Source organism: Tachysurus fulvidraco, chromosome 8 (genome assembly GCF_022655615.1).
Source record: "Tachysurus fulvidraco isolate hzauxx_2018 chromosome 8, HZAU_PFXX_2.0, whole genome shotgun sequence".
NCBI lineage: Eukaryota > Metazoa > Chordata > Actinopteri > Siluriformes > Bagridae > Tachysurus > Tachysurus fulvidraco.
The window spans coordinates 10,684,369-10,709,819 of record NC_062525.1 but is presented as its reverse complement, the minus strand read 5'-3'; the positions used below and the strand labels follow the sequence as shown (position 1 = coordinate 10,709,819).

At 36.2% G+C, this 25,451-nt stretch overlaps 1 long non-coding RNA gene across 1 annotated transcript; it reads left to right on the top strand.

Annotated features, from left to right (window-relative positions):
* Positions 1–1,747: 1,747 nt before the first annotated feature.
* On the top strand, positions 1,748–25,027 carry LOC113662546. The gene is made up of 4 exons (XR_007143650.1): positions 1,748–1,795; positions 2,008–2,057; positions 24,474–24,730; positions 24,811–25,027. It is a non-coding gene; the product is annotated as an uncharacterized LOC113662546 (long non-coding RNA).
* Positions 25,028–25,451: the final 424 nt, after the last annotated feature.

The window sequence follows — 25,451 nt, the reverse complement described above, 5'->3', positions numbered from 1 at the left end:
ATATAATACACTTTAATTGCATACCATTTACATATAATTAAAGCTAATTGCCATCCTGCAGTTGCATGCATCTAGCATTGAAAAATTAACATTACAACCTTTCCTGGCACTTGGCTCTTCCTGGCTATAGAGATGAAGTATCGAATTAAACCTAGCTCATATTTCTAAAATTGCTTAGGAGCTATTTTAAAAGAAAGAACTAACATTAATTTTATCAAAATAGTTTTATTAATTTATCAAAATTTGAGTATTGGTGAAAACCAGAAACAAATTCCAAGTACGGGTAATAAAACTGCTTGTATTCTGTTTTTTATTGATGGTCTATAAAATCTGCAATAATCCTATATTACTTACTAAACTAGGGTAAAACTCACTAAAAGTACAGGGTCAATTGCAACCTGTTATGTCAGGGTTTTTTTTTCTTTTCAGCATATATTTATTCATTCTTTCTGGAATTCGTAATCTCTACAGTATCTGTTTCTAACATCCTATATCCCATACAGTTTTAAATGACACTGAATCTTCATTTTTTTTCTCTCTTTCTTCGGAACGTTTACTATTGTAGACTCGAGCATGACTCAGGCTGTCATTTAAAGATACACAGATAGAATGTACATAAATTATTTCTATCTGTCTGTTTTTCTTTTTCATTCTTTTTTCTTTCTTTATTAACAATAATAATAAGTTTATTTTATATAGCGCCTTTCAACAATCTCATGGACGCTTTATATGATGTGATATACAATCAAACAGAATTAAAAGCATTGCCCCCCTTTTGCAGCTTTTTCGCCTACATGACCTACCCAACAAAAAGTGGTACAGCTCCCACATACTTTGACACACAGGGGTGAGCCTGGTCTCATTGGAAAGAAGAGATTCTCTAGTTTCTAGAGATTCTAGGCCTTACTGGCACAAAGTTACAGGGGTTTGAATGCAGGTTTTCATTTCCGCCTGGGTTGTTTACCTGATTAACTGATTAATCTTATTTTTCTGGAACATGTTAGGGACCAAATAACAACTGAGAGTCATAGCCACATGTCTTGGCTTTCACCAAAAAAAAATTCAAGTCAAAAGACCCAAAAATGGATTTTATATGAATATTTTTCTACGGCCATGGTCGTCTGGTGCAGCGTTTTTGTGTACTTGTTTACTATATAACTTTGAAATAAAAGGCTGCATGCTCAGTCTGAAAAGCCATAAACATGCATAGACTCTCTCTCTATCACTCTGGTGTGAAAACAGGCCTGTAACTTGACACCCTGAGCTGTGAGAGGTACAAAAGGTCAGGGATTACGCAAGAATTCTTCTGCGCATCCAGTTCACGCAGACACAGGCAAAGAATGTAAGGCATGTCATATACCGTTGCAATCTTCTGCTTATTGGGTAAACAGCTGTATAGGTCCCAGCCCATTGCTATTGGAAGGAGTAATTGTCAGTCAAAGGCGGGTTCCCAAAAATTAGGTCATGCCACCATTGGCTTCCCAGCCGTCTATCTCTGCCATACAAGCACCGATTGGCTCAAATGAGGACTTATTTGATTCGTTAGGACCTGGGCTATAAATATGACGTAGACTTTGAATTTTTGAATATCCCAATTAGGAGTTAGAGCGGCAAAACGAGATGATGGCGCACTTCTGTTTCCAGTTTTCAGAACACTAACGGAATATTTGCGACGCGACCAGAGCGTTTTGGATTAAAAGGCTTACAGATTTCAATTCCTTGTACCTGTGTGGATTTTTGTGGATTATTTGTGTTGGAATATATTACCCCAGTGAAGAAAGAGACGCGTCTAAAGGTAAGGGAAAAACCGGTCTAGCGCCACCTAGGTCAGTTTTGTCCAAATTTTTTTCTAATTGTATGAAGGCTGTGAATCATATTGTGCTTTGTGTGTGGGCTTAAAAAATTATTGAGAGTATAAACTTTACTAGGTAAATAGGTTTTTTCGTGTTTTTGGAGGATTTGATGCTTTAAAGTTGAATTGAAGCTTGTTTCTGGGTCATCCCCTAGTGGTCACTTCTACTTCCGTGCCGTGCACGGTACAGCGACCCGTAAAGGAGGTATAGTAAACATCACTATACGTATACAAAACATACACATACACCATAAAAAAAAGGAAACAAAACATCAAAACACCCCAATCAACAATCATGAACATTAGGGCAACAAACATTCTAGTAGAAAATACAGATAGTACATACAATACAGAATAGAAAATAGAGAACACAGTCATGCCAATGGACTTGAGAATTTGAAAAACAAGAAGTGAAAAGATAAGTTTTTAGATAGTTTTGAAATCCTGTAAAGACACCAGGTCTCGAATGCTCTGGGGGGAGTGAATTAAAGAGGCTGGGAGCCGCAATACAGAAGGCTCTACCACCAAAGGATTTCAGCCTATAACAAGGAACCAACCACTAATAAATTAGACTCGAAGACCTATGTGCACCTATGGGTATATGTGTGAACAAGATCTGTGATATATTGTGGACAGGAGCGATGGAGAGCTTTAAATGTATTGAGGGGAACTTTATATTGAAAGCGGAAACTAATTGGGAGCCAGTGTAAACTGCTGAATTCTGGATACTGTATATTGGAGTTTCTTTAATGAAGTTGATGGTCATCCATATGTTTATTTCATTGATACAAGGAGTTGTAAAATATATGGGAAAGGGATCAGTGTGTTTAAAGCTCATGTATAGTTGCGTGTCATCCACGTATAAGCATGAATGGAAGCATGTAAATACCATCTTTCTTTCTTTCCTTTCTTCCCTTGTGAGAAAAAACAAAACAAAACAGTGCACAATGCCTCTGCCAGTAACATCTGTTAAAAAATGTAGTAAAAGCTTCCTATTTATGAAATTATGCTCAATAACTGTGCAGTAGGTAGACAGCTGAGGAGCTAAGTATACAGTAGAGGAACCAAAAGAAGTTATGAACAAATCTGTACTTAACAATAAACAGATGTTTCTAAATCACACTAATGATTTTATTGAGACAAACACATTATTACTTTATTTAAGTGCTTATGTATGGAGGCTACATGCTGTATTTGGATCATTAATAACCACTGAGTTTTGCATGTAGTTCTGCCTCTACAATGCTTGGATGGTTACTTAAGCTGACAAGTCAAACTGCTTTTTTTTCTAAACAAATTTTAACATACAGTAAGTGTTTTAAAAACCATTGCTGTGGTTAGCTGACTTCTCGGTCATTTTCTATTTAGATGGTTAATTTGTTTTATATACAGTATATTTATATACATTTCTTTTATACAGTGTTTATGTAAGAGACAATATAATAATTTGCCTTGTGGAGGTAACTGTCAAATTTTCTGAACTGCAGAAGCCTATATAAGCACTCAAATGGTACTTTGAATTGTCATGGTTCTATATATAACCATTGCCTTTCCTACAGAATCTTTGAACTTGTTTCCTAAGAGTAGGCCTACCCTCATTTCTATTCAGCCAGTCGCAACTTGCCACTAGGTTGATGGATAAGGGTATTAAAGTGTGATTAAACCTTAAAATGACTTTTTATCTTGATTTTCAATTCAAATCAGTTTTCTTATTTGATTACAAATGGTCTATTGATGGCTGGCATTACTGCTATGGTAACAGCAGCTATTATTAGAAGTGTGAGGGTTTATTAGATCTCCAGATGGTGGTGCTTAGGCTTGAGAAAGAATCTTTTAGGTTGTAATCAGGTAGTCTTGAATATTGCACAGAAAATTAAAGTCTTTGAATGAGGCTGTTTCTCTCTCACACAGACTCACAGATGTTACACTGTTGTCTTGTTATTTTTCGAAATGTTTATCCATTTATTAAGTGCATACACAGAAATAAAAAGCACGCATTATTTTTTTCCAATTCGGTGGAGCTGCTTCATAGACCATAACTTGTTGCAGCGTCACATGTTTTTTTTCTTTCTTTCTTTTTTTTAATTAATGTGTCCTTTCTTATTTTTAAGATGCATGCATGACTGGGACTGTTCCCATCTTGCATAAAACTATTGGTAAATGACTTCCAAATGTACATTCTTGAACTCGCACATAAATTGACTAAAAACTGTTTTTCTCACAGATGAGCTGAAGACCGAAGCAAATGGGCAAGAGCTTTGTCTATGATATCCGTGCAAGTGTTGCAGATTGAGCTCAAGTTCTTTCATCATAAACTTAATAAGTTCAATTAGATGGGAAAATTGCCTTAATACTCCCCTTGTCAGGAATTTTATTAAGTGGCACATTAGAAAGGGAAAAAAGAAAGAATATGCTTTTCTTCCGCACTAATGCTCAACCAAAATTTAGAAGTTGAACAGATAAAGGTTTTGTTTGTTAGTTTTCATAATAAAATTAATCAAGCTGAATGTCTGATATTTATTTATTTATTTATTTTTTACTATATCACATATGTACCTATTATATCTAGATATTTTTACTGTATCAGATATGTCTGGACCACTGACTGTAACATTTGCAAGTAAACTTTGTTTTAGCTGAGTGTGCTTTTAGGGGAACCCTAGAGACTTTTGTCATTCTAGCCTCAGCCAAAAGAAAAGATTTTACAATGATGAAGGATGATTATTGCTGTGGGTTTACACACTTCCGAGACTCTGTAGAATTTATACTGGCAGTGCAACGTATCAGCACAGAGCCAGACCAGCAGTTTAAATTATTGTCTTTGCCAGTGAATTCTTATTAATGTATAAAAATAGTCATCCTCATTTGTGTAGTGATTGCGACCATTTGGGAATTTACTCCCAGTTGAGTCACTGGTGTTTTTAGCTCTGGCTCCGCTAAACTTCATTAATGTACTCCGAATGCTGTTAGAGAGCTAGTACCGGGAGCTAAAAATAAAAGTCACAATAAGCCCAACTTGCTGAAAAGAGCAGCTTCTAGTGTGGGACCTGAACGGAGGACCAAAGCATACAATGTTCAGGATTCACATAAGTTTTATTTTATTACATGAAGTCAATGGGAGCAGAGTTGTTGAGTGTCTTCTGTAACCAGCATTTACTTCATTATGTTGGCTTATGTAGAAGCCAACATTCTGTTTTCCTATTTAAGCTTAGACAAAAATTTATCAAGAGTAACTCCTCCTAGGGCTTTCAAGCCACATGAACCAAATTCGGACTAATGTTGTAGACCCTGGACTGAAGTTTGTTGATATTACTTTTCTAAGTGATCCGAGTACCAGTACTTCCGGTACCGGGTCTCAAATTGGGACTTTGTTCCCAGAGACGCCCATTATAAATTTTGGAGGTTTATAACTCGACAAGCTTTCAAACTATCTACACCAAACTCGGCCAGCTCCTTTAGGGTGATACTCTGAAGAAAGGTTTAAATTGGTGTACCAACTGGCCGCAGCCCCACCCCCAATATATGCAAAATCAAAAACTTTTTACAACATGGACATGTGACATATTAAAACACTCAGAACAAGGAGGGAATTGCGTCACAGGTTTTCGAATTACGTCACATGCTTGTCTCCACTTGCCTCCAAATGTTTTGGCACCCTAGCGCTCCACTAGATTTTACAAGTTTTATGTCCACTTGCCTCCAAAAGTAACACTGACCCTTATGTCCTCCAAACAGCACCGGCCTTTGCAAATACTTGTCTCGTCAAAGCCAACATCAAAGTTTGTTGCGACGAACTTTATAAATCTAGTTCATGTTGTATTGTTTACAAAAATTAAACATATTTTGAATTGCAGTGGTATATCTGTATCTTTTCTACTTTTTGTTGTAAAAATGACAAAGATACTCTAGCCTGATTGCCAATAATTCATTTTAAATGTTTATCAAGTTTCATATGTTTATATTTCTTCTAAGTTGAAAAATTCTAGAATTAATATTGTGGATTTAAAACCAGCATTGAATGAAATCAAGCTTTGAAAACCTAGCCTTTGCCTGGGTTTTCTTTGAATACTGTGTTTTGACTTCACATGAAATATCCATGATGACTTAGTAATAAGTAAGTAATAGCAGTAGTAGTAGTAGTAGTAGTAGTAGAAGAAGAAGAAGAACACAGCTTCCATTCCAGATACACTGCATCACTCAAGAGAGCTTCCATTTCTTACCTAAGTACTAACTATCAACTTATCCTTTTTTTTTTGTTCTTATGTTTTTTATTTTTTATTTTATTGAAGATGGCTTTGGATGATGCCATCAAAATGCCTTAATGCTTTGTCAGTCATGTCACACTTCAGTAACACAAAGTTAATTAACCTGTAGTCTGTAGTTAGTTACTTAAAATGTGCAGCTATCGTGAAGTGTGTTACCTGAAGATGTTATGGAAGCTATAATGAACTTGAATGAGGCTGAAGCCTAGATGAAGAAGGAAAAAAAGAGATAGAGTCGAATGACGTGCAACCCAGAGTTGGATTATGTTCAATAAAGCAGATTTTAAAGGAGGTGTGTGTGTGAATTTGTGGTTCTTTCATTTGAAATTCCATTGTACTTACTATCAACTGTGAACTTGATTAAAATGGAGTCTAGCTGAAATGATGTCTATAATAATACCATTAAAATTCGTTTTGAACCTAAAGATGTTCCTGTGGACATCAAAAGACATCATAATAACTTTCATTCCCCCTCCTAAGAGGACTGCTTTTGAACTTCTTACAAAGACATTTAAAGGACGTCTTTTAGACGTGTCTCTGCTTAGAGCGTATGGACTACACAGATCAATCATGCACATGATCTTAATCTTCTTAACTCGGCATATGTCTGTGTACCTGCTCATGTAGTGGGGATCTTTAGCTATATAAGCCACACACTGGTAATATAAATGTTGCTGTAAAATTGAGGAAGAATATAACATTTTTTTCCTCTCAGGGATTATCTGAAGAAGCAGACAGGTTGCACCCAGTCACACTGTGCTCGCTCTCTCTCTCTCTCTCTCTCTCTCTCTCTGTCTCTTTTCTGTGTGCACATATGTGTTGCAGTAGGGAAAAAAGAAATCAGGTGTGTGAGTGTCATTAAAGTGAAAGCTAATCAAAAGGCCATGTTGTCTCCTGAAGTCCACAGACCAGTCTATTCCCACTGGGCCGAGGGTTGCGGTTTTATGTTGGTGTGTGTGTGTGTGTGTGCGTGTGTGTATGTGTGTGATTGTCTGGTTGTTTGAAGACAGAATGCATCTTATTACATCTTATCTTAAAGATTTGCACACAGGTTAAATATAAAGCAATGGATGCAATGTTGTCAATAATTGAATGATTTTTTTCCCACGTTGGAAGACTTGAATAATCAATCAGCACTTTTGTGGTGACACTTCGCTACTAATAGATTAAGTCTAAATACATATGTGGCAGCAGGACCATGGTCAAGCATCGATTTGTGTATAGGGCGAAGTAGAGCGTGAGTGATAATGATGAGCATGCACCTATGGAGGATTGACTAATCTGAGAAGGGTCTGTGTTTTCATCGTGCTGTGGTGAGGAGACAGGGGACAGAGACCACACAGGAGACTTATGCTGACCTATATTGCACTGTGCATTTATTTTAGTGTGTCTCAGGGTGAGAACATGAGACAGAAAGTGCTGAAAAGAACCAGGATGAAAAATAGTAGTAAAAGCTCTTTTGAGTGGTCCCAAGCCTGCCTCCCACGTATTCATGCTCACACAAACACAGGAGAGTGATAGTACATTTTGTCCTGAAATTAATCATGTGTCCAATGTCTATTTTGTGTTTTGGGCAGAAGAACAAAGTATAGTATAGAGGTATAGAAGCACCTTATCAGACAACTGTCGGTCAGTTTTAAGTCTGATTTATATTAGTCAGGACACTGTTAGTTTGCAGTGTGAGATGTTTTTATTTTAATAATTTTAGTGGCGGAGTTGATGCCTTCAAAGAGATGAACTTGAACAAGCACTTGGACTATTTCACAGAGCAGAAAAAGGGTTTGATATCACCATTTATAAGCTATACAAAAAGTAATCGTTTTTGTTTTTTGGAACTTTTTGATTAAGATTTTGTCATAAAATGAACATAAAATCATAAAAAAACAGAAAGTCTTAATGAAAACTACAAATTCTTAAAGCCTCAAGTATCTAATTTTATAGACGATAAAAGATTAAGCACTGCTATGGAGTGTGGAAACTGGAAACTCCAAAACAAGCACAAATTGCATTTTTTGGTCGCTGGTAAAATGACAATCAACCACCTCAGCCTCTTTCATATCCTAAAAAATAAGCTCACTGAATTTGCTTAATTCAAATGCACACACAAGTAAAATGAACTGAAATTGCTTTCATAAATTCTAAATTATTTTCAAAGCCCTGAGTAAAACCTAACAATAATCTCGCACCTGAGCTGAGAATTGAACCCACAAAGCTTGTGTTTTGCAACAGACACCTTACTGCTGTGCTACTCTACCATGCGTGTCTTACTCGCCAAAATTTAATACTATGGTTCTAGTTTCCCATCAACAGCAACATCCTCGTGAGATTTCACAATGTAATAAGTTTACTTTAACACTATGTGAATTGATCACGCTCGCTCAATATAATTCAGTCTAGTACGTAGAAATGTTTGAATTAAGTTTAATATAAACAATAAAATGTTTTGTTGAGAAGCATAATTTTACATAAACAGATTTTCCTTTAATCTAACTGAACACATTGCTTTTGTTGAGTGGATAAATTTCAGGCAGCTACAAACACGAGCCTCATTATTGCTCTTGACTTGAGTGATCACTGCTTACATTGATGCAGAACTAATCCCTGATTATATGAGTGAGTTTCATCCTATTTAATAAATTTCTGTTTTATTCCATGGGACTGTGTGGGGTTTCTGTGTGTTCTCTGTTTTTAAATGTACATTTTATAAAGACTTTCAAAAACAGGATTGAAATAGTGTAAATATTTTTTAAATAATAGGCCGAATCGGTGAGACTAATCATCTAGCAATTGCTCTAAAAATGCTATGAACAAACCCAAATTTGAAATTAATAGGGGAGACATGCTTACTTTGCCTAGTCTTTGCTGGCAGACTCTGGAGAGAGCAGCCTTGGTTGTTGATCTTTTGTAATATTATTTGCTGTGAGGGGAATGAGATTAGGATTATCTAAAGCAGGGGTTCTCAGAAAATGTCACAGAGATGAAGGCAGTTGGATGCAGTTGCAAGCGTTTTCATTAACAGATACAAATTGTCAAGCAGGAATCCCTATTTATATTTAAGTTCTAGAGTTTAGGATTAAAGCGAATTCAAGTGACCTGTGAAACAGCTTGCAAAAACTGAATCATAAATATAATTCAAAATTTAAAACGATTTCTATCACTTTAATAAAAATTTGTTTCTGCCATCTTTTTTTTTTACCTTATATATTTTATTTGGAAATGCTGAAGTAGTGTATATTTGAAAATGATTTAAGGTACATCATTGGACTGTAAGTACATTTTAGAGTAAAGCTTTAATCATACATTATATGCACTTGTCCATGTTAAAAAGCTACATAAAGATAGAATTGGTGCATCCTTATAGTCACGAGGTGTAATAACACTTGGAAAGAGAGTGTGGTGTGTGTGTGTGTGTGTGTGCATGTGTGTGTGTGTGCGCGTGTATGTGTGTGTGTGTGTTTGTGTGTGTGTGTGTGTTTCGTGTATGTGTGTGCGTGTATGTGTGTGTTTCGTGTATGTGTGTGCGTGTGTGTGGGTATATGTGTGTGCGTGTGTGTGTGTGTGTGTGTGTGTGTGTGCATAGCTGTGGTATACTGACCATGGCAGATTTAGGAGAGTTAATATTGCCACTATATGAAAGAGAGAGTGTATGTGATAAGTGATGAGAGCTGACTGCTGCACTGCAGAGTGTAGGAGTGTGGAAAGTGCATCTGACAATCTTGTACAGGTGTTCAGATGAGTCTCGGGAGTTGGGGATGGGGAAAGAGAGAGACACAGAGTGAACAAGATGTGGGGGAAGAGAGAGAGAGAGAGAGAGACAGAGAGAGAGAGTTTATTGAAGGACTGAGCTGAGACCCCACTTTAATATCAAATACCTGGCTACTCACTATGCCAACATGCTGTGAGTGACTGACTGAATGAATGAATAAATAAATGAATAAATAAATAAATAAATAAATAAACATCATTCAACATCTCTATGGTGGATGCTGGATAAAACAGGAATAAAATGTCCAATGGAATAAACATTCAATTCTCTCTCTCTCTCTCTCTCTCTCTCTCTCTCTCTCTCTCTCTCTCTCTCTCTCTCTCTCTCTCTTGCCTATAATATGATATATAAGCTGTCATGTTTTGCTGATATGCTGGAAATATTACATAGCATTGAAAGGCAACATCAATAGATCTAAACATATTTTACTACCGCACTTAGTGTAATAAAACTACATGTTTTTTTTTATTCTATGCTCTTTGACTACGTTGTAAACGAATGTCTTGCCAGAGATTTTCTACTGAAGTAGTATTTACTAGGAAGTACAGTGGGTGTAAACAAAACCCTACGGGACGTCTGCAGAAAACAATGGTGTTTTGGATGGTCTGCAGATTATGGTGCATTATATGAAGAATGGGATGCAGACTATAATTAAAACACAACTTACAAAACTGTTCCAGAACAATCTGTCTATCGGTGTGTGTGTGTGTGTGTGTGTGTTTTTATGTGTTTATGATATTTTTGGACAGATACAGGTTTTCCTAGTGATCCAAAACAAACACTAAAGGTTGATGCAGACAGGAGGAGTATGAGTAATCTCAATGCACCAACCTGTGCCAGTCCTTTTCATTTCGTGTCCAGTCACCATCCTTAGCAGTGCATCCGTCCTGCTTTAGGGATAATATCTCCTCCTCATTCAGCATTTGCCAGGGTTTGCCCATTCGCCCACATACACTATTCACTGAGGTGACATTGTGCATGATAGTCTGCATGCTATAATCAATCTTGTTTTGCATGCTAATCACAGTAATGTCAAGGGCCTGAAATTGTGGAGAGCCAAACTTTTTTTCTCTTACTGCTGTGGCAAAACACATTTAAAAATGTTACTACAATTTATTTGGGATCTTTTGCATCAACACAACATTTGTCAGACTGTATATTTATAATCACACCCTCCAGTGTCACCCATATGAGGATGAGGTTCTCCTTTGAGTCTGGCTTCTCTCAAGGTTTCTTCCTTTACCATCTAAGGGAGTTTTTCCTCGCCTCTGCTGCCTGAGTCACCTCAGACTTGCCCACTGGGGATAAATACAAACAGATTTAAATCTATCTAGTATTAATCTTCTATTTTGTATTCTATTAATCTTTATATTATTCTTTATATTAACCTTTTGTTCTATGTTTATGTTCTGTAAAGCTGCTTTGAGACAATGTCAATTGTAAAGAGCGCTATACAAATAAACTTGAATTGAATTGAATTGAATTTATTCATTGTTTTGCGTAGCCTGATGGTTGTGCAATGGATTTGCTGTGTGCTGTGATATTAGTTATTTGTTACTTACTTACTGCTTAATATAAAATAGCTAGATAATGAAAATGACTTAAAAGTATATTACAGGTACTTACAGTGGATGTATATATGGATGGATGTTGTAACAGAAGTGGAAAAAAGTGTTGCCAAAATATCTCAGAGGCTCTCTACTGGCTGACTACAGTACACATTTTAAACCCCACCCATGTAATTGAACAGACAACAAATAAAAATTGCTTCACCTCCATACATTATGTTTAATGAGTTCACTTGACCTTGACGTCTCTTAGCAGAACTCTATGTGTGAGTCCAAGCTTTTCAGTGCACTTATAAAAAACAAAAACAAAAAAAACCCCCTGAAAATCCACAGAAAAGAGTCCATTCCGTACTTGTGACTTTTGCTTCTCCAAGTTCACAGTTCAAGTCCATGCTCCGAGATTTGTGTGTGTTCGTATGCTTCTCTCTCTCTCTCTCTCTCTCTCTCTCTCTCTAGTTACTACAGTCATTGGAAGTATAACGAGACACAAATAAGTAGAATGGCAGAAATAAGACATGGGTGAGAATCATCATGCATTGCTTTCATGCTGCCTCTTTTCCTTCTGCAGCTGACACTCACCCTCACCCCCAGAGCAACTTGCTATTACTTACAAGAAAATGTTTCAAAGGAAGTAGTGAATGATAATGATTAGAGGTGATTTTTTTCCAACACCATTATACAATTCTTTGCATTTTCCTAGTTTGTTGCTTATTTTATGTTAAATATTATAACTGATATGATAACTAAAAAACCCAACATGAGTGAAAAAGAAAAGGAAAATCAAACCAGACAGCATTGCTAAATTTCAAAGCAGACAATACGATTACGCACTATTCACTGACTGAACGAATGCTTATTATTCATTGTCTGAACTTGGCATGGTAAGTAGCATGGTAAGGTTAGCCAGTGTCTCATTTTAAAATAAACTCTACCTAGAGAAAAAGCTTATCAGAAAAGATGCCCGTCTTTAGTCATCTGGGTCACATAATGCAGGGCAGAACTAAATTAAAATAATAGAGAACAATGATATTTTTGCTCAAAAAACAGGCTGTATTGAGTGTAAAGGCTATCTGCTGTATAATTTTGTTGGTCGAGTGTCAAATAGCTACCAAATAAGAGCTCAGACATTTGTGATATAAAACTCTAAAAATATGTTCTTGACAACTGTAAGAACAATATAATTACACACATTATAGTATGACTAAAATGCATCATTTTGAATATAAATTAATAATGTCGTACTTAATACTTTAAGCTATAATTTATTGGACTATCTTAAGTCACATACTGTATAATAATTTATACTACACTGTGTGCACTCTTATCACGTTGAATGAACAATATAAGCAGGTGTGTAGCAGCCCTACTAGCTGACCTGCAGTGACTACTCAACATGCTCTAGCTTCAGTTTTGACCTTCTGTGCAAACTTGGACAGTTCCATATAATGGGAGTCAATGGTGCCATGTACTGTAGCTGACATTATATAAACACACATACACACATACACACAATGGACATGCTGTGCCATCACAGCTTTTCAGGGATATTTACAATATTCCATGGTCATTGGTACTACATACTCAGTTTTATTAAGCTAGCTCGCTCACTCACTCACTCACTCACTCACTCACTCACTCACTCATTTTCTACCACTTATTCGAACTTCTCGGGTCATGGGGAGCCTGTGCCTATCTCAGGCGTCATCAGGCATCAAGGCAGGATACACCCTGGACAGAGTGCCAACCCATTGCAGGGCACACATACTCTCATTCACTCACACACTCACACACTACGGACAATTTTCCAGAGATGCCAATCAACCTACCATGCATGTCTTTGGACCAGGGGAGGAAACCGGAGTACCCGGAGGAAACCCCCGAGGCACGGGGAGAACATGCAAACTCCACACACACAAGGCGGAGGCGGGAATCGAACCCCAACCCTGGAGGTGTGAGGCGAACGTGCCCCACTTTTATTAAGCTATTTTTTTTTCAATCAAAGTATAAAAACTATTGTTTTTTTGAGTATTTGGATAACATTTTTTTATTGATTTGCTTAACCTGAGCAACTGTATCAACAGGGATTTTGTGTGTACACCCTCAGAGGAATGTGCTGTCCTCGCAAAACACATACATGAGCTCACAGACAGCCTTAATTGACTGGTGTCACTGTGACTGACCGAGAAGAAAGTATACCATTTCTCTCAACCAGAGGGTATGATCAGTTTTGCTCCTTAGGTTCCTGAGCCGGACGGATGTGGCATTGATGCCAATCATACTTGTAAACTGAATCCCTTTTACTTTCACTATAATTACTATTCTAAATATAGTATACTGAATCATGTTATGTGTGCTGTACAATTAAATGCTTTAAAAAAAATCTTAGTGCTATTATTATTATTATTATTATTATAACTACTATTACTACTACTACTACTACTACTACTACTACTACTACTAATAATAATAATAATAATAATAATAATAATAATAAAAAGGAAGAAGAACAATAGCGGTTACATATCAAATGATGAAGTTCATTTGATTCTAATTAATGCTAACTACACTATAGTACATTCACAAGCACATTTTCTTTTTCCACATTTGTCACCAAGGGAAATCAAATGTTCAAATTTGTGAGAGAGAAAAAAGGAGTGATAGACTGTGTGTGTGTGTGTGTGTGTGTGTGTGTGTATACCTGTCTGTTATGGGGTGGGATGTGCCTGTGCTAGTTCCTACGAGACTAGACAAAACACTCTTGTCAATTATTAAGTACATCTGAAGACGTGTGTTCCCTTAAGAAAGCTGATATCAGGACTTCATACAGCTGTGTTCATGTTATAGGTTGGGGAAATATTAAATACATTGTCTGAAGTCCTGAGTTCAATTCACCGTAAAATGAATATTTTTATTTAGTTTTTTTTCTTTCTTTTTTTCTTGACGACACAAATTTTAATCAAGAATGATATGTAGTGAAATGTTACAAACACATTCATAAAAATTCTTCATTCATTTATCAAAAAAATGAATGTAACATGTAACTCAAGAATGTAACATGAAAGTCAATATATTATTAGATAACTATACAAATTATTAGTTCAAATCATTTTATGTATGTATTTTCTCTTTTTGTTGGGGGCATGGGTAGCACGTTCGCCTCACACCTCCAGGGTCGGGGTTCGATTCCCGCCTCCGCCTTGTGTGTGCGGAGTTCGCATGTTCTCCCCGTGCCTCGGGGGTTTCATCCGGGTACTCCGGTTTCCTCCCCCAGTCCAAAGACATCTCTGGAAAATTGTCCGTAGTGTGTGATTGCGTGAGTGAATGAGAGCGTGTGTTGGGTTGGCACTCTGTCCAGGGTGTATCCTGCCTTGATGCCCGATGACGCCTGAGATAGGCACAGGCTCCCCGTGACCCGAGGTAGTTCGGATAAAGCGGTAGAAAATGAGAGAGTGAGAGTGAGAGTGTTTTGTCAGTCCAAATCTCTAGAAAACATCCCATTTCCCAAGCACATAGATTTGATCCTTTGGCTTAGTTTATGCTTGGTGGGACAGTTTTATTTTTTCCAGCACACAGCTGCAGGATAATGAGAAACCCAAAGCACACAACTTATTTGGTTAACTTCCAGTCATTTGGATTGATTCAGGAATGAATCACTTCTCACGGCAATTGAACTGTGCTACAGCCACTACTGCACCTGTGCTTGGCTGCTATGTTCTCTCCTCCACAAACAAACCTCAGCATCGATGAAATCTGAATTCAAACAGAATAAAGACAGCATATATGAAAGCACAAAATATAGCTCAAAGATAGCTCTTCCAAGTCTCTTTCAGGGTTCATTTTGTAATGAAGAGTTTTTAGGGTTTTTTTTATGCATTGTGCTTTAGGGCTGATTTTCTTCAGCCATAACTGGAGCTTTTATCAAAATGGAGGGAATCATGGTGAGCTACAAATACCAGCTGATTTTAGTGCAAAGCCTTCAGGTGTCAAGCTGAAGATGAAAAGGAATTTCAGCTTTTAGCATAGCAATGACCAAACCATACGTCTAAATCAACAATGCAATTCTTAAGCATTATGTTGCTTTCTTAAGATTCAATGCAATTTATACTTTTAAAGCCTTCTGCTTCACAATGCCCAACAGAAATCAGACTTTAAAATCTCTCTCTCTCTCTCTGTGTCTCTGTGTCTCTGTGTCTCTCTCTCTCTCTCTCTCTCTCTCTCTCTCTCTCTCTCTCTCTCTCTCTCTCTCTCTCTCTCTCTCTCCCTCTCAGTTCTATCCATATAATCTATTTACTTAGTCATGGGAAACAAACAGTCCATTCTCCTTCAGTTCTATGTTTATAGCTATATAAAGGAATCTATCCCAAACGTCTGTGCACAAACTTAACCGCAGATGACAAAAAATCCATGAAACACAGCAGTATATATTTTTTTCCCAAAAATTGAATGATAGTTTAGAGAACTAAAAGAAGGTCAATAATTTTGAATCATAGAAACCAAACTCAAATCCAACCAAAATATCTGTGGGGTGAACTGAAGCCAGAACCTGACCTGGGCACAGGAGATGCCCTCACAAGTATCTAGAATACTTTCAGGAAAATATTTCCAAGGTAAGGTTTACAATGGATTAATAAATCCAAATCAAATGGATGCTCAACAAAGTATTCATTTAGGGGTGTGGACACTTTTGCAACTAGGTTTTTCTTTAAATTAAGTTTAAAAAAAATTTTTCACTTTACATTATTATTATTATTATTTTTTTTTAAATTTACATTGTGGGTGCAAAAGCTCTGACATGATCTCTCTTTTGGTTACATTCAGTTAGGTTATACAGTACCATTGTAACAGGGGTGTTTAGATATACTTTTTATATGCATTATTATAGTAACAGTATATTAACCTACCGAATACAGTGTAATTACTGTACTATACATTTAAATATATAATATTTTTTGAAAAAATCTCAGTTCTGCATTTAAATGTTGCTTAGAAAAATTTAAAATCCCTTATTTGGGATTGATTTTAATGGTTGCTGTGTTGACTTGCCCAGGGGGATGGTGCATGGATGAAATTGTTGCTGCTTTTTCCCCGTAATGATTCTTTTGACCTGTGTCAATATGTCGTTTGTGAAGGTTCATGAGTGTGAGAGTAGGTGTATGGTGTAGCGTTTGATGTTTTAATTGTGTTCAAGCCATGAGGTTAGGCACACTGAACATCATGCATGCCTCTTTAGCAGTTTTCAATGGTACCCTTTCTGAGTAAATGTGGGTTGCATAAGTTTAAAAAAAAATATATCCCATTCAGTAGGTGTTTCTCTTTCTTTTCATCTTAGTCTTGCTCTGCCTCTTCCTCTCATGGTGCTTTTTCTGTTACCTTTCGGCTTGGACACAAGGGACTGAGAGTTCCTTACCTCCATTACAAAACCCACAGGTACATACCTTTTATTCTTCTGCCTAATGTACTCCACTTCTTTTTTGCATGCTTTCTCTAACTTTAAGAATACATTAAAATCCTGGAAGTTTAAATGTTTTTTCTTTTTAAAACATAAACAAATGAATTGTATACATTGTGAACAGCATATATAAATCTAAATGATTTTTTTTTTCTTTAGAAGAGAAATCAAGAGTATTAAATGAAAGAATAGTATGATGGAAAAGGAGTTCAAAATGTTTTTATTTATTTATTTGTTTGTTTGTTTGTTTATCCTGGTTCATTTCAATTTAAGAAACTTCCAAGGCCCTTTGCTTCACAATACCCAACAGTGTCCTGGCCTTAAAAACTCTCTCACTCTATCAGTTCTCTTTGTGTAGTCTATTTACTTAGTATACAGACATGGGGAAAAGAAAATAAACCGTGCTAAATTGTGTGTTTTGATTTTCGGCCTAAATAACAATTGTGATCCTCACCAACTTCAAGGAACAAAAAAAATAACCTTAGATGACAATGAAACAACATCACAACACATTTTTTTTCAAAAGGTAAATAGTAAATTTATTGAATGCACAAGGTTAGTTAATCATCAAGAAGTGTGACTACCTACATAAAAGAATTTTGGCTGTTTGGTGTCTTGAAGCACTCATGTGTGTCAACATCATAAAAATAATAAAGGACATCAGCTATGACCTCAGAGAAGCAATTTATGCTGCTCAGCAAACATGCCTTTGAACAAAAAAACAAAACAAAAATAAAATACAAATCTGGAACGATGTCCTTTGGACTTATTAGACCAGAGTGGAGATGTTTTGTCGCCATGCATAGCAACATGTTTGGTGAAACCAAAGGTTATGGTTTGATGTTTTGCAGCTACAGGACCTTGGATACTTGCAGCCATTGAGACCATGATGAACTCCACTTTATACCAGAGCATAATTTTTTATTTACTTATTTTCTTTATAATGAGGCCAACTGTCCAGCAGCTTATGTATTTGAAATTTAGGTCATGCAACAGGATAACAATCCCTTTTGAGCACACCAAGAAAACAATGTCTGAATGGTTCATAAGCAAAAACCCAAGCAGTTGGAATGGCCTAATCCAGACATCAACCACACTAAGATGGTGTAGCAGGTAGCAGAATCTTTAGAGAGCTGTACTTATACAAAACCCTAGAACATCAATAAACTGGAGAAATTTTGTAAAGAAGAGTGGATATATCTTTCCCAGAACAATGTGAGAGATTGATATACTGTTTAATTTAAGTTATTGTTCCTAAAGATTGTGCTACATGTAACAGAATTATAAGATCTACAAATTTTTTAAGCTATGAGCTATGAAATTTGTTTTACTTTCTGAAAAAAAAATTATCGAGGTTATTTGTTGCTATTGGATTGTTATTTAAGCCCTGATAAAGAACTTAAGAATAGAATGGAATGAAAAATGTATATGCAGTTGTCAGAAAAACGGAATGTCTTCACGAATAAAAAAACAAAGCCAAACTTGGGGGGAGGGGGGATTAAAATAAAAAATAAATAAATAAATAAAAACTATGTAACTAAATACACAAACTCGAAAACACTAAACAGAGAAAATGAAGACAACACAAAGAGAAGGATTAAAAAGGAGATAAAAAGGGAAGATAATTAGACACATAAGGAACAGGTATACAGAGGCATGAAGGAATTAAGACTAGGGCATACACAACAGGGCACAAGACACAAAACTGCCGATACGCCCTCTAATGTTCCAGCAGGAAAATGTCTAAGCGTGATCCTGACACTTTTTTCCACTCACGCACTATGCATACATGGTATACACACTGTTTATAGTGCTATGAGACAGCATTTATAGAAAAGCAGTGAAAATATCCTGAAGGCATGTCTGGATTTTACCCAGGGATTGTACAAATATGAGCAGAGACAGAGGTTAGGCAGGACAACTGTGAGAGCTCTTACATATTCTGTGGCTGTTCTCTCTGTGTGGTCACTTTACACTGCTGTTGATCAGTACTGAGCCAGTGCATCTGTGTCTTATTACTGCAATATTAATTCTTCTGCTCATCCCTCTGTTTATATAAAACAAAGCTGTCCATGCTGCTAGCGATTATGCTTGGATGGGATAAACAGCATGGTCCAGATGCTGATGGCCAGAATAACCATAATTTCCTTTTCTTCAATTATTTTGTTCTCTTTTACCACAGGTTTGCATATGTTAAAATGTGTGTAGACAAAATTATTAAAAGGGAAAGCAGGGATGAATCATATCTGAATATATTGAAACAGTATAATAAATGTGGCTTGATGCTACTATTACGATATTTGTTTCCACAGTATATTTACACATTTAATGTCAACTGCATTGTGAGCCTATGATAATTTCTCCTTTAAAATATAGAACGAACACAATATCTCCTCGTCTACTTGTTTATTCATTTTGCATTCATAGTTATGTCAAAGTGCTTCAAATAACTTAATCAGAATTATATTTAATGCAGAGACACATGTTTAGCACGTGTAGAAACCTTTCTATTCTGTGTTCTCCTCTGACTTTGCATCTGATATCATTTATGCAATTATTCTTTTTAAATGACCCACAAGAGGGCAACTAACTGTACTGTATGTGCAATGTATCAGACAGTATCCTCAAGGTCTTAGTAAATCAGGGTGTGCGAGTATAGCAGACATTCCTATTGAGACCAAACATTATTTTCTTATTTCCTTTTTTGTTTATCAGCCAGCATGTTTGTTGATCTTGATGGAACCTTCAGGCTTTGCTGTAGTCATCTCAATTTAGTCACACTGGCAGTTTGTAATCATTTTCTTTTTGATCTGCTAAAAGATCCGATTACCAGTGCCATTACTCACTGTGAAATAATTTTGCCTTCACATTAGAGGAATAATATTAACTACTTTCAGCACACAGAACATGAAGGAATGTCAAGAAGAGAACGTCTGAAAATTATGCCTGAGCCCTGTCCTGGCATGTTCTATAAAAAGAGCCTTGTAAGGGGTGAGGACAGAACAAGCTGATCCACAGACTATGAAATAACTAATTAATGGGTTGGTGATGTCTTAAAAAAGCAGAAGTCAGGGGCTCTCAGCATTTAAAATAACTGACTGTACACTAAACACAACCAGTTCGCTCAGCTATACCTCACCTATAGAAGCAATCTTAATTTCCTCACACACTTTATGATGTTATGGAGTGCAAACAGCAGTAAAATGGTTGTTGTAAATGAAAAGCAATTAATACATCAATAAAATGCACATCACGGTGGCTTAGAGGTTAGAACGTTTGCCTCACACCTCCAGGGTTGGGGGTTCGATTTCCGCCTCTGCCTTGTGTGTGTGGAGTTTCTCCTCCGGGTACTCCGGTTTCCTCCCCCGGTCCAAATACATGCATGGTAGGTTGATTGGCATCTCTGAAAATTGTCCGTAGTGTGTGAATGTGTGAGTGAATGAGAGTGTGTGTGTGTGCCCTGCGATGGGTTGGCACTCTGTCCAGGGTGTATCCTGCCTTGATGCCCGATGAGGCCTGAGATAGGCACAGGCTCCCCTTGACCCGAGAAGTTCGGATAAGCGGTAAAAAATGAATGAATGAATGAATGAATGAATGAATGAATGAATGAATGAATGAATAAATTGCACATCATGTTTAATGTACTGTATTGAACAATACAATGTCCTTATGCTAGACTGATCTTTGTCTTTTGCTACCAGTTCACTTTTTCACTGGTTTACCAGCCAACATTCTTCTTACTGCAAATTAATTATGCCCTGAATTACGTCATATATGTTTGCAACAGACATCCTGACATCACATTGGTGAATCAATGTTTTACAATTTCTAATGTGATTCTCAATTGACCTCTCAATATTTTCAGAATCATGGTGGGATGTGTCAATAACTAGTAAATTCTATTGAGATTACAAATATATGTTTTAATATTTATGGAATTCTGGCATTCTGGTGTGATGTGTTTTTATTTTGAAAATGCTGGTGTGATTATGATGCAATGTCTTAATAGTTTGGTCATTCCAGTGTGAGTTTCAATATCCTGTGCAATTTGGCATGATTGTGAAGCGATAGCTTAATATGTTGGGGTTGTTGGTGGGATTCTAAAGCAATATCACAAATTTTGAGAATTCTGGTGTGATTATGAAGCAATGTCTATCATCATACAAGCTTAAATATTTAAGTTACAAGAGTAAACCTCTCCTTATGAGATTTGTTTAATTAAGTCCAACATTTCATGCTGGGAATATCAATTATCAAGAATCAAAACTGATGGAATTTATATTCTCACCATATTAATTTTTGTGTCTATTTGACAGACCATTATCTTGTAGAAAGACTTAAATCTTTACAATATGTACCCTTGTGTATTTCTCTGAATTTTTCAGAGGTAACTGAGCTAAACAGTCTGGTCAATACAGCTTGACAAGACCTTCGGGAAGCACAGTTTAGGCTTAAAGTATACAAGGAAGTAAAGCAATTCTACAATACACAGAAGGAGAAATGGGCAGCTAAATTAGACCGCAGAGTTTAACCCGAAGAGAAAATCAACTAGACAAAACTGCTTGTATAAACCCAGTTTGTGGTGAAGAGAAATGTTTATTTACAATCTGCACACCATGACTGTACATTGAATGGGTGAAAGAAAGAAAGACCAAAAACAGCAATAACAACGAAAAAGTTTTTATAGCTTCTGACACAATAATAAAGTGGATAACAGAAAAAAAAATAGGAGATAAAAAGAAATACTCAGTCTAGGAAAAGAAGGTTGCATTTACTGAAAAGCCACAAAAGCCTTAAGAAATAGTTTTAGTCTAAGCATGTATACTTTGAAGTCACTCTGCAACACAAGGAGTAACAATGAGACGTATATTAACAGTGTTCAACATGTTTGAGAAAGACATTTTCCAAATTAAATTAAATGTCTAACCATGACATTAAACTCAATAAAAGGAAAATACACAGGCTGTCCTCATAAAATGACTATTAATGAAATCAAAGCAAGTGTGTTATTAATTCATACCATGCCTTCCATCTTCTTCCTGTTGGGAATACATTAATATTGACACTTCAGGAAAAAAAAAATCAAGTTTGCTGAATCGTTTTATGGTCTGTTCCATTTAGGTAAGTAGATTGTGTTGGTGTGTTAGATGGAGTTAAAACCTTTCAAACGATAAAAGCTTTTAGGGGAATTTAAAGATTATGAACATTCAATATTTGTATAGCGCTTTTAACAATGTATTATATTAATCTTTGACAAATTAAAGATGAGGTGACTCAGGCGGCTGCGGTGAGGAAAAAAATCCCTTGAATGGTAAAGGAAGAAACCTTGAGAGGAACCAGACACTGGATGACACTGGAAGGTGCGATTATAAATATACAAATCTGTTCTTATTCACACACTCTCAGTGCATTTTTTTTTTTCTCATATTATTTCTGAATGAGATTGCAGAATCTCTTCCCAGTGTGTGAATGTGTGGAGGATGATCTGTGGAGGCAGAATGGATTTTAGCTGTCTTCTGGGCTTGCATTTATTCAGTATGCTCTTTTCAAAGACTCAACAAACAGCACAACAACAGGAACCAGGTCCATCCCTGACCTGCAGCTTTCGCTGTCAGGTTCATGTTTGTGTTCCTTGGCATATATATATATATATATATATATATATATATATATATATATATATATATATATATATATATATATAAAACCTGAAATCACAAAAACACACAAATTAGCAATAAGACACAGGTGAGAATCATCACGTGTTAGCTTCAACCCTGCTGCCAGAGATATTAAACTCTAACACATTGCTATAAATGTCTGCTGCAAAGGTGATGGTTGTCACAAGCTGGTGTTTGCACCGTTAAAGGAACATCTATACTTATAGGACAAGTTTTTACCTTGTGAGTTTCTGAAATTGGTTCAAGTCTCTGCTGTTCAGTCCTTGAATGATGCACTTAAGTTGTTTGCAAGAGGACCTCAGAAGGGAACCTGGATGGAAAAATGTTACCCGTTTGATTAAAAAAATGTAAATGTTGATAGAAGCTGTAATTCCATCACATGTAACGCTGTGAAGTACACTTCTCATCCAGGAGCTCTCTCCACTCAGGGACATCACCCTTTTAGTCCAGAGCATTTGTAATGATTGCTACCTGGAGTTTGGCACATCTTGCACAATTAGCTACAGCAGTAGGAGCTTTATTTATGGTCTTGCTGCTCCTGCAAAATTAGCATTGGAAAAATAGGTTCTAGTAGGCCTACTTTTATTTAACTTTATTTCCATATTTGTTTCTAACACATGAAAAAAGATAAACTGAATCATGGGAGGGAAGTCGTTGAATTTATTCAAATGTTTTACTCACTAATAAAACTGTCAATTATGTAACGCTGTCAAATGTCTTTTACAGTCAGCAAGGCGACACCATCAGAAGTGGAATTGTCACAGCAATTCAAAAAGCTACTGAGGAGATAAATTTTTTTAGTCACCAGTGATTGTTTCAACAAAGAAAAATGGTTTTGACAGGAGTTCTTGTTTGAGTTATGTTTTGTGTATTCTCAGGTGATATTTTTTCAGGTTTAGACAAAATACTGTAGTTCACATGTTGTCAAAGGAGATACAATATATTGAGACAACCTTTCAACATTTCCCGCAGTGTTATACGTTTTCTCTCACAAGAATGCAGAGTGAAATCAAGCAACAACTATAATAATGTGTTTAAACAAGAGCCGTTTCAGCGCTATTTGGTCAATTATTCATCATTTATTTTGCTCAAATTTGTTTGTTTTGCTTTACTAAATTGATTTGCAAATTCAGCAAAACACAACTATCTATCTATCTATCTATCTATCTATCTATCTATCTATCTATCTATCTATCTATCTATCTATCTATCTATCTATCTATCTATCTATCTATCTATCTATCTATCTATCTATTTGGTAGTGTGTAAAAAACACACTAGGGGTAAAATGGGTCATATTTGGATTGGCAAAATTGTAAAGCATTTTGAATGATTAATGCTATGATTTATTTTGATCTAATTTGTTTTTAAATCTTTCTTCAAATGATAGTCCTGGGTTTCATTACTTCCTCAATAACCACAGACAGACAGACAGACAGACAGACAGACAGACAGACAGACAGATAGATAGATAGATTTATTCATGCATTCATTCAGTATTTAATTGGTGATCTAAGCTTCAGCTTATTTACCTCCCAGAGTGTATAGTTTTTAACTGTGCTTTTGAAAGGTGAGTTAATTACTTTTGGCCCTTAAGGAAAGCTGCTCACTTGGGTTTTATTCTGCACTAATGCCTGTTAATGAGGCAATGTTGTTTTTAGTTTGCAGCTTTTAACTTTAAGGCTCATTTCTCATCCCTGGTCATAGACACTCATTAGATTCAGAATCTAGTGCTCAGTGTTGGACATTAAGGCATCCGACAGTTCTATTTCAACAAGCCTAATGCAATATTTCTACTTTATGAGGACCAAACTGCCGCTAAGCATCTCTTGCTGTTCGGCTCTCTGAGTTTAGTTTGTGAAATGTGCTGTTGTCTGTGTGATATCCTCTCTTAGAGCAGCTGATATGATGTTGGTTAGAAGACCTCCTCAGGCTGTCAGAAGGAAGTGATGCAGTACACCATGTATCCACTGTGAATCTTAAAGGGCCTTCACCCCTGTCTCATGTCCACATGTACAACAAGCAGGCAGATTCATTACACAGGTTCTCTCTCACTCTTTCTTTCTTTGTCTCTGTCTAGTTCTGCTTGCTTCTATCAGTCACCTTCTGTCAAGACAACCCCAGAGTGTCAGAGGCACTTAACCATATTGATGTGAGTAATTTTCCCTTTTTGTTTTCTCTCAAAGTATTCATGTAGTACTTCACTAAACATCGTATTAAATTCATTTTTAGTTTTGAGTCAAGACTTGTTAGCTCTGAGTGCCAGCTTTGCTAGTGAGTCCAGCAGAAATCTGGCACAAGGAGCTACAGATGACCCTAAACTACACCACTGAATATTTCCTGGGGCCATCTGGCTACAAAGAGAAGCTGCCAAATGCTATGTAATGCAGACTCCCCATCAGGAACATCATGTCTTGTTGCAGTGTTAAAAAATAAATAAATAAATATGTTCCACAGCATTGAGCTTGTTGTCTGATATTTTTTTTTATCTTGAACCTGAATTCTGAAATCAAACAGATAAACAGATCGTTGGCTTTTGTCACAGACTGTGTTACAGATTGTAGGTTGGCAGTCTGCTATTTTAATTAAAAATCAAGGTTATTTGCAGTCTTTAAAAAATTGAACATATTTCCATGTTAACTATTATGTTTTGTCCAGTTGCAATTTAACAGTGTATTATAATTATAATCCAATATTCATACATATCTCTACAAAATCTTGTAATTACACATGAGTATGATTTATTGCTAATTTCGTGCCTGTTACTGCTAAATTAACGGACATTTTTAAGCCAATGCCAATTGTGACAAATGTTTGGTCAATTATTCATCATTTATTTTGCTCAAATTTGTTTGTTTTGCTTTACTAAATTG